Source organism: Chiloscyllium plagiosum, chromosome 16 (assembly GCF_004010195.1).
Source record: "Chiloscyllium plagiosum isolate BGI_BamShark_2017 chromosome 16, ASM401019v2, whole genome shotgun sequence".
Lineage (NCBI taxonomy): Eukaryota > Metazoa > Chordata > Chondrichthyes > Orectolobiformes > Hemiscylliidae > Chiloscyllium > Chiloscyllium plagiosum.
In genome coordinates, this window is record NC_057725.1 from 280156 (window position 1) to 289911 (window position 9756).

General features: G+C 42.9%; 1 protein-coding gene across 1 annotated transcript in view; it reads left to right on the top strand.

Moving 5' to 3' along the window:
* The window catches only part of LOC122557603 (SH3 and multiple ankyrin repeat domains protein 3-like), a 338880-nt gene that overhangs the window by 113100 nt on the left and 216024 nt on the right, over positions 1-9756 (top strand). The window contains exons 2-3 of the mRNA XM_043705316.1: positions 3646-3810; positions 3903-4045. The gene's annotated coding sequence lies outside the window, so the exon portion shown is untranslated. The remainder of the gene's footprint in view (positions 1-3645; positions 3811-3902; positions 4046-9756) is intronic.

Consider the following 9756-nt stretch of genomic DNA (forward strand, 5'->3'; position numbering starts at 1 on the left):
TTAGGCGAGGAGACTAGGACCTGTGGACACAGCCTTTAGAATTAGAGGGGGTAAATTCAGAACAGAAATGCGGAGACATTTCTTCAGCCAGAGAGTGGTGGGCCTGTGGAATTCATTGCCGCTGAGTGCAGTGGAGGCTGGGACGCTAAATGTCTTCAAGGCAGAAATTTATAAATTCTTGATGTCACAAAGAATTAAGGGCTACGGGGAGAATGCGGGTAAGTGGAGTTGAAATGCCCATCAGCCATGATTGAATGGCGGAGTGGACTCGATGGGCCGAATGGCCTTATTTCCGCTCCTATATCTTATGGTCTTATGGACATCCTAACTCCTACATTCAAAAGGTCTGAACAATGTAGGCAAGCATGCTAAATACCTTCTTAACCACCCTGTGTACCTGTGATATGACTTTCAAGGTACTGTATAGCTGAACCACTAGGTCCCACTGATATGTATCCAAAAATTGTCTTGCATTAAAAAACTTTTGTCAATATACGATCAACAACTTAACTCCATGTTCCTTATATGGCTATCCATTCTCTTGCAATACATAGCGATCATCAGATGTTCCTCCTGTGTATTCTGGTACTTTTGGATGAGATTTCCATGGTGAATGATGTCCATGAATATAAATTTATAAATGAGAGCAGATATAATGTACTTTATAAACTGGTTTGCAGAGTCTGCACTGAACGCTGCACAGCAGCTCTCTAAAACATGCAAAACCTGATTGGCACTTGATGAGAACACAAAAGAAGATTTGTTTAGAAAACTTTATTTCCTTTCTATCACTTGCTGGAAAAGCCACAGAAATGAATTTTCAACATTCAAATCTGTTACACGTCAAAAACTGGCTTTGAAGTTAAATATCTGAATGTTATCAATGAGCTTTGTCCAGTTTGACCTAACCTGTTTAATTATTTCACAATAAACTGAATTAAATAAAAGTATATTGCTCCTGCAGCACGGAACAATCTATCCTAATGCATGTTTCTGTCTGAAAGGGTTTGCTCCATACGACAGATTGCTTAAAGGTTGACAGCAGCAAGATACAGGAGACAAAATATTCTCCCCTCCAATGTTACAATAAAGTGCAATAAAGATCAAATAAAACAGCAGCCATTGAGATCAATTGATTTCTCTTTCTAGAAAATGCTGAACTGCATTTAATTCTCTGCGGATATTTACATTGAACCTAACAGGGCAGCTTTAAGGAGGATTGAAATAAGCTTTTTACTGAGAAGTATTTGATGAAGTCTCTAATATCATATGTGCACCTCGTAGTTTATGTAATTTTATTTCAACTTTAACTGATTCATATACTACTGAATGCCCTTAAAATATCCCGGCCCTGAATTATGATTCCATGTTGCACTGGTACCAATGCTAATCGAAACCTTGAGGTCAGTAATAATTCCGATGAGAGCCAGTGTTGGGTACGGTGCTAACCCAGCTGTGTGGGTATGTGCTCTGCTCTGGAGTACTGAGGTTGTGCTGGTTATGGGCCACCTTTTCCTGGAAGATATGGGCAATACTCAGCAGAATTCCTGATGAAGGGCTTTTCCCCCAAATGTCGATTCTCCTGCTCCTCGAATGCTGTCTGACCTGCTGTCCTTTTCCACCACCACACTCTAGACTCTGATCACCAGCATTTGCAATCCTCACTTTTGCCAAGCAGTTAGCAGGATACAATATCCATTATTGTTACGTGTAATCAATATAAAATAGTGAAAATTGTGTACCCTTGCCTGTACATAGGCACCATTCACATTAATACAGAATAAAATTTTAAAAACTGAGAGAGTTGAAATAACTCTTCTCTGCTGCTCCGGCATACTGCTGCCTGAGTATCCTGCTCCAGGCTACACCAGACCACACCGTGCTGCAGAGAATATCCCGCTCCAGGCTATGCCAGACCACACCGTGCTGCAAAGAATATCCCGCTCCAGGCTACACCAGACCACACCGTGCTGCAGAGAGTATCCTGCTCCAGGCTACGCCAGACCACACCGTGCTGCAGAGAGTATCCCACTCCAGGCTACACCAGACCACACCGTGCTGCAGAGAGTATCCCGCTCCAGGCTACACCAGACCACACCGTGCTGCAGAGAGTATCCCGCTCCAGGCTACACCAGACCACACCGTGCTGCAGAGAGTATCCCGCTCCAGGCTATGCCAGACCACACCGTGCTGCAGAGAGTATCCCGCTCCAGGCTACGCCAGACCACACCGTGCTGCAGAGAGTATCCCGCTCCAGGCTATGCCAGTCCACATTTTGCTGCCACCAGGTGCACACTCCTAGTGGAAATGAGAATCCTGCTACAGGCATCACAGGCTGAGCGACCACCTCTGCAGCTATGCCACCTCTGAAGATGCCACCATCACTCCAGAGGCCATCGAAGCTGCACCCTGCCAAAGAGCTCTCTTCATCAGGTAAGTTTAAGGAAAAAGAATGGGAAGAAGGATGAAGAAAAGAAACAGATAAAAAAGACAAGCCCAGGCACAGGTGCCACACACTGCCTGCTCCACTGTCCTATCTTGAATAACCTTTTACAACTTCAGGGCAATGGAAGATGATGAACTCTTTCTGCACAATCTTCCTGTCATAATTGACTAACTGGAAGTGAGTGTAGGCAGTAAGAGGTGACTGTGAGTCTGCCATCACTGTGATATTTGTGAAGTACAATGTATGAACATTTAAACCTGAGACCTGACTGTGTAGAAATGCTGCAGGTGACTGCTGTGAGAGAGATCCATTGAGGAATGTGTGAGGTTGGTGCTTCTTGTCACCAGTTGCCCTGCAGTAGTCAGCAGGAGGATTATTTTAATGGGTGCGCATTGCCATTAGGAGCAGCCGACTCCTTTTAGGATCTGGAGACAACTTGCAACAACAAACCTTCATTCTGCTGGAGTCCTGTCAGGGCCAGCTAGTAGCATGACCCGTTCTCAGCTAGAGACTGAAATAGTCAACCTGCCAGGCTGGAAGTGGGAACCAACAGATCACAAATTGTGTTGCCAAGAAAGGGACTGGACATATTTTTAACCACTAATCTTTGGATTTGTAAGTGTCTTGTGGTCCAACCTTTCACCTTCTCTCCTCCAGAGTTAGCTTCACCTTCTCCCTCACGGGAGCTAAAGATTCTCTGGTCCTTGTTTCACCTCTGATTTGGGATGTTTTCTCTGTCTCTCAAAAAGGCCCCATCCTGATTCCTCACTAGTTTGAAGTCCCTTTCCCTTTCCCTTCTCAGCAAAGGATTGCAGCTTCTTAACTTTCTCAGTCCACTATTATTTCTTGATTTCCGAATTCTTCTTTATAAAAGTCTGTCTTCCTTGCTTGATGAGTTCTCCTCTGTCTCACTGGTGATATTATTTTTTCGTCAGGAACAGAGAGTTTTCCTATTCCTATTGATAAGGCCTTGGGTGATGTGGTCATTCTTGTTGAATCACTCTTGGTGCTTCCAGATCTTGTATCCAATGGTTTCTTCCCAGTATGAGAGAATGGTTGTCTTCAGTTCTTTCCAGAGTTCTTCCACTCAATTAATGTGAAGATTTTGGTGAAGGTATTGTTGGAATTTCACTTACCTGTTTGGCTTTTGAAGCTGATCATCATTGAGCTGTTTTTCTGAATTATTTCTTTGTCTACAGTTGTTTCTGATGGTATTTGATGCACATTGAGGATTGAATGAGCCAATGGTCTGTGCATCAGTTACCTGGACTGATCATCGCTTTGATAATGAGAGCATCCTTTCGATCTTGGGATCAAACAATGATGTAGTCAAACATGTGCCAGTGCTTTGATCACAGATGCCAGTAAGTAGTCTTGAACTTGCCCTTTTGGTGAGGAGGAGAATCCCATTGGAGTTGCAATACCTGACTCCTTCTTTCCGATAACTTCTTTCCAGAATTGGTTGTCCTTTCCAACTCTGACACAGAAGTCTCCAAGGAGGATAATTTTACATTGTCCATGGTGGAGTAGACACCTTCTTTGCACTCACCTTTGGCATCAATGGTTGGAGCATAGACACTCATCACCTGAAGTTTTGTGGTAAGTTACCTTCATTTGCCTAAGGACGACCATGACATCCATGCTAATACCAAGATCTTATGTATAATACAGTCTTCCTTCCAACTCTCCTATTTGGCTCGGAAATTTAGACAATGTACAGATGCTATTTCAAGATCCTTGCGAAGTACAATCAATGCCTCCACATCAGTTGGGAGAACCAGCATGACATCAGCATCCTTGAAGCAGCCAATACCACCAGCATTAAGACCATGGATCACCTGAAGCCAAATCTGCTGGGCTAGCTCACAAGTTTAGTCTAGATTAGAGTGGTGCTAGAAAAGCACAGTCAGTCAGGCAGCATCCGAGGAGCAGGAAAATCGACGTTTTGGGCAAAAGCCCTTCATCAGGACAAAGCCCTTCAGTCCTGATGAAGGGCTTTTGCCTGAAACATTGATTTTCCTGCTCCTCGGATGCTGCCTGACCGGCTGTACTTTTCCAGCACCACTTTAACCCAGACTCTGATTTCCAGCATCTGCAGTCCTCACTTTTGCCTAGCTCACAAGCTTAGGATACTTGAATTCAAGCTGACAATGCAAATCATCTCCTGTCAGCTCAAGGAAGGCATTTGAACAAGGGAAGGACAAAGGAAGCATTCCCTAAAATCTTGCTTCAAGAATTGCAGTGCCGATGCCAATGGATGAGAGACCCTTATGGAGATGAAACTGATTTGGAGGAAGCTCAAATATGAAGGGAGACTATTCTTTGAGGGTTCTTATCGGCATTAAGAAGTATGGAAAAGGAACTGATGAAAGGAATGTCAGTGATCCCAAGGCTAAAGAATAATTCAACCTCCGAGAAAACCTGCCAAATGTGTGGTGAGAGATGCAGCACGAGGACCGGACTCATCGACCATGAAAATTACCATTGAATCCATGAGCAGTGATATGGAGTTTTCTGGGTGGGCAATCATACTCTTCAGCGAGTGATTGCTGATGATGATGATGGACTGATACTGTCTCCTCAGAATAAATTAAATGTAAGTGGTTTTCTACAATAAGTCCTTCATCTCATTTATTTTGTGTGGCAGCATTATTAACAATTCGCAAAATCAGCTCAGCTTTGTTTCACAGCTCCTGGATGTGTTGGTTTGAATTCTGTGACACAGGAAGGGACCGTGCAACCCATTATGTCTTTACCAACTCCTTGGAAAAGTTAATTTGTTCCCCCTGTGATGAGAGGTGTGTGATTTATATATATATATATATATATATATATATATATAAAACATCATCTTCTTAGAATTTGGAATTTAAACGAGTAGCATATACCTGTTTATCTTTTGTGAAGGTATTTAAAAATTAATTTGATCAGACTTTCAGAAACCACAACTTTAAACCAGTCTGTGTCAGACAGCAAAGGAGTGAAGGACTCCCTGGAGTGTTAATGGAACTTTGTTTGTATTGTGGGGGTTTGCAACAGGAGGGAGCAAATATTAAACCATCTGCTTTAACAGTGCCTGGGATGAACAAGTTTTAAAAATTTAGTTAAAAAGCTTTCAAGTTCAGTTCCAAGGAGACCTGACTGAAGTATATTTTCTCCTAGAAAAGGGATTCCTTAGAACAGTTAAGGGAATACTGTTCCTCCGAGAACGAGCTTAGTTTGTGAATCTTGCAGACCAGGTGTGTTTGGTTAAAAAATTACAACACTGAATTATAACAAAATCTCAAACTGTTGGATAAGTATGAAGGTTTTAGAACATAGAACATAGAAGAATACAGCGCAGTACAGGCCCTTCGGCCCTCGATGTTGCGCCGATCCAAGCCCATCTAACCTACACTAGCCCACTATCCTCCATATGCCTATCCAATGCCCGCTTAAATGCCCATAATGAGGGAGAGTCCACCACTGCTACTGGCAGGGCAGTCCATGAACTCACGACTCGCTGAGTAAAGAACATACCCGTACCATCTGTCCTATACCTACCCCCCGTGACCAAAACTGCACACAATACTCCAGATGCGGCTGCACCAGAGTCTTATACAACTGCAACATGACCTCAGGACTCCGGAACTCAATTCCTCTACCAATAAAAGCCAGTACGCCATATGCCTTCTTCACCGCACTATTTACCTGGGTGGCAACTTTATTTCTGTGTGATCTTTATATATGGAGGGTGTACTTTTATATATAAGAGCCTTATGTCCACGATCTTTCAAACATTCTCAATACATTGGAAGGGAAAAACCTGTCTTATAAGTCATTTCTGTGCAAAACAAGATCCCATAATGTGATCAAGTCTAGTTGCCACTTAATCCATTTTTGTTAAAAATCACACAACACCAGGTTATAGTCCAACAGGTTATTTGGAAGCATTAGCATTCAGAGCGCTGCTCCTTCAGGTAGTTGTGGAGTCTAGGATCGTAAGACACAGAATTTATAGCAAACGTTTACAGTGTGATGTAACTGAAATTATATATTGAAAAAAGACCTGGATTGTTTGTTAAGTCTCTCATCATGTTAAGTCTCATACTCCACAACCACCTGATGAAACAGCAGTGCTCCGAAAGCTAGTGCTTCCAAATAAACCCATTGGACTATAACCTGGTGTTGTGTGATTATTAACTTTGTCCACCCCAGTCCAACAGCAGCATCTCCAAATCATGACTTCTATTTTTATTGATTTTGATCAAAGGGAAGCTGTTGAGTAGGATGCTAGGAACATTGATTGCCCTTTTACATGAACAGGAACTTGTGGGGAAAAGTGCTTCAGTTTAATAATTTGACTGAAAGACAGTTCAACAGTGCAGCACTCCCACAGTCAGCCTAGACCATAGGTTTAATCTTACCATGTTCTAGCAATGTTTCATTTGCATCAGGTTCTATGGAAGGTTTCTCTCCACGAAAGCTGTTGTCCAAAACTCATCTCACTAACTACTGACCATGTCCTGGTATGGCTCCACTCTCAACAATGCCCGGCCGATTCTTCCACACCCTGCAGCTGGAAGTACTCACGACTGCCTGGGACAGAGTAGGATTCCCAAGTTCCAGTGCTATCTTTAAAAGGCCGTGTGGACACACTTAAGCACTGCCAATCTGCTCCTACCCTGCATTGTTCCTGGCATTTGCTCAGGACGTGGAAAACAAGAGGAATTGACATCTCACTTTGTGAGCAGGAACCTGGAAGGGCTGCTGCACAAGAGAAAGGATGTCCCCTTTTCTCCCAGGACCAATGGAGGAGACCATGGCATCAGACTCTGCCAACCTGGTCTGAGATTACCACACCACCTCAACTCCTTCAGGGTAATGCCACCACCTTCTCTCCGATATCTCACCCTCACTCACTCCCCGCTTCTGTACCCATCTCCCACCAAGGCTCATGCTCTATCCCCTCACTATTACATTCAACATCCTTGCTCACTCACCCCAACCCCCAAAACCACTAATCCTGCCTGCCCTTTGTGCTGCCTACTCACTCACTCGGGACACCTCCCCACCCCTTGAGCCTGCTTCATCATTCAGCAAGATCATGGCAGATAACATTTCTTGTGCACTTTTGGGTGTTTTACCCGTAACTGTCGATTCCCAACTGATCAAGAATCTATCTATCTCAGCCTTAAATAAACAAATAGATTCTGTCCTACAGCTCTCTGTGGCAAGGACTTCCAAAAGCTTTTGAACTGTCTGAAAGAAGAAATTCCTCCTTCTGTCAGTCTTAAATTGGTTCCCCTTTATTTTGAGACTCCTGGTTCCAGACTGCCCCATGAGGGAAACATCCTCTCAGCATTGACCCTGTAGAGCCCTTTAAGAATCCCATGTTTCAATTAGATCATCTCTCATGCTTCTAAACTCCAGTGAGTAACTTTTAGCTTTTGCTCGTACGACAATCCCGCCATACCAGGGATCATCCTAGTGAATGGTTTCTAAACTGCCACCAATGAAATGATATATTTCTTTTAAATAACGTGATCAACATTTCTCACAGTACTCCAGATGTGGTCTCCCCAGCACCTTATTCAGTTGCAGTAAGACTTCCCTACTCTAATACTCCAACCCCCTTGAAATAAGGGCCAACATTCCTTTCCCCTTCCTGATTCCCTGCTGTCCGGTGTGCAAGCTTTCTGTGTTTCGTGCACAAATGGCCCCAAACCCCCTTGTGTTGCAGCTTTTTGCGGTTTTTTTCTGTTTAAATAATATTCAGTTCTTTTGTTCTCCTTTCCAAAATGAACAACTTCACATTTTCCCACATTATACTCCATTTACCAAAGTTTTGCCCACTTACTTAACCTATCCACTTTCTCCAGGCTCCCGACCACTTTCATCTCACTGAATCCCTCCCTCTCCCTCATCAATTGAGTCAGGTTGACAGTTAAGTGAATTAACTAAATGCCAGAAACGTGATTTATTCACAGAACATTTACATAAAGTATTATATTCTCGTAAATATCATATTCTAGTAAGATTTTCAATGTAGATGTTGTGCTGCATTTATGTGTCACTGCTTTAACAGCGATTGGTTGGTTGAGTTTACAGGTAATCAAAAAAAAATGTGCATTTGTCTCTGCTTACTGTCAGCCATGAATAATGAGTATGGTCACAGAGTACGACCATAATGACGGGATCCTTGATGCAGATTTCACTCCCTTTACTGCTGCTCCCACATGGGTTCAGGTTTGATGGTCTTTGCTGTACTCTCAATAGGACACTGTCACACCCTAATTCAGAACCTGGTTTCCCAAGAAGCTGGAATCAAACTAATGAAGTCAGTGGGGAGATGGACGTGTTGTAAGGGTGGCTAGCGGAGTTAAGCTCCAACATTTCAAGTTATGAGCCTGATATTTGATCATTATGAGTGGGAAGACAATCAGTGACAGAAAGTGCTTGATTTTTGATTTCTCATTCAAGTTCTGTAACCTTCGGCTTTAAATAATTCAGAATTGATTTCTTACTGCAAAAATGGACATTGAAAATCTTGATCTTAACTGACAAATTTACTGTTGCCTGCATTAGGGTGGAGTTGAGGATGGGGGAGCAGATAGATATCCCAAAAAAATACCAAATTGTGGATGATGGAAGTCTGACATATTAGGAGACAATGCTAGAAATACTCAACAGGTTTGAGACTGTCTCTGGAGAAAGAAATTGATTCCATCAGAGCGCTGTATGGATTTCTGTGCAATCGAACCATGTTCACTGCTTCACTGAAAAGTTCCCAAATAGTGAGCACTGAAACACTGGGTTACTACTAGTCTGAAGAACAGCTAATGCATCACAAAAGCAAACCAATAGGAATGTTGAAAGTCTGAATTAAAAACAGCAATGTTTCTGTTGCTGGAGATTTTCAGCAGAACGCATAGAATCTCTGGAGAGAGAAGCTGAATTGGTTGACCGTGTGTCTGGAAAAGCATGGAGAACAGCAAATAAAGTAATGAACGGGCTGGAAATATGATAGTGTCATGATAACAGACCAAGCTCAAATAGAGATAGGGCTAACTGCTAAATATTCCTGGGGTGCAATTTGTTCAAAAAAGATAGAGAAAGAAAGAAAGAAAGAATGAGGAATAGAACAAAGAACAGCATAGTCCAGGTCACACGTAGAGGCAAAGGATTCTTAAGGAGAAAGTGAGGGCTGCAGATGCTGGAGATCAGAGCTGAAAATGTGTTGCTGGAAAAGCGCAGCAGGTCAGGCAGCATCCAGGGAACAGGAGAATCGACGTTTCGGGCAGAAGCCCTTCTTCAGGAATGAGGAAAGT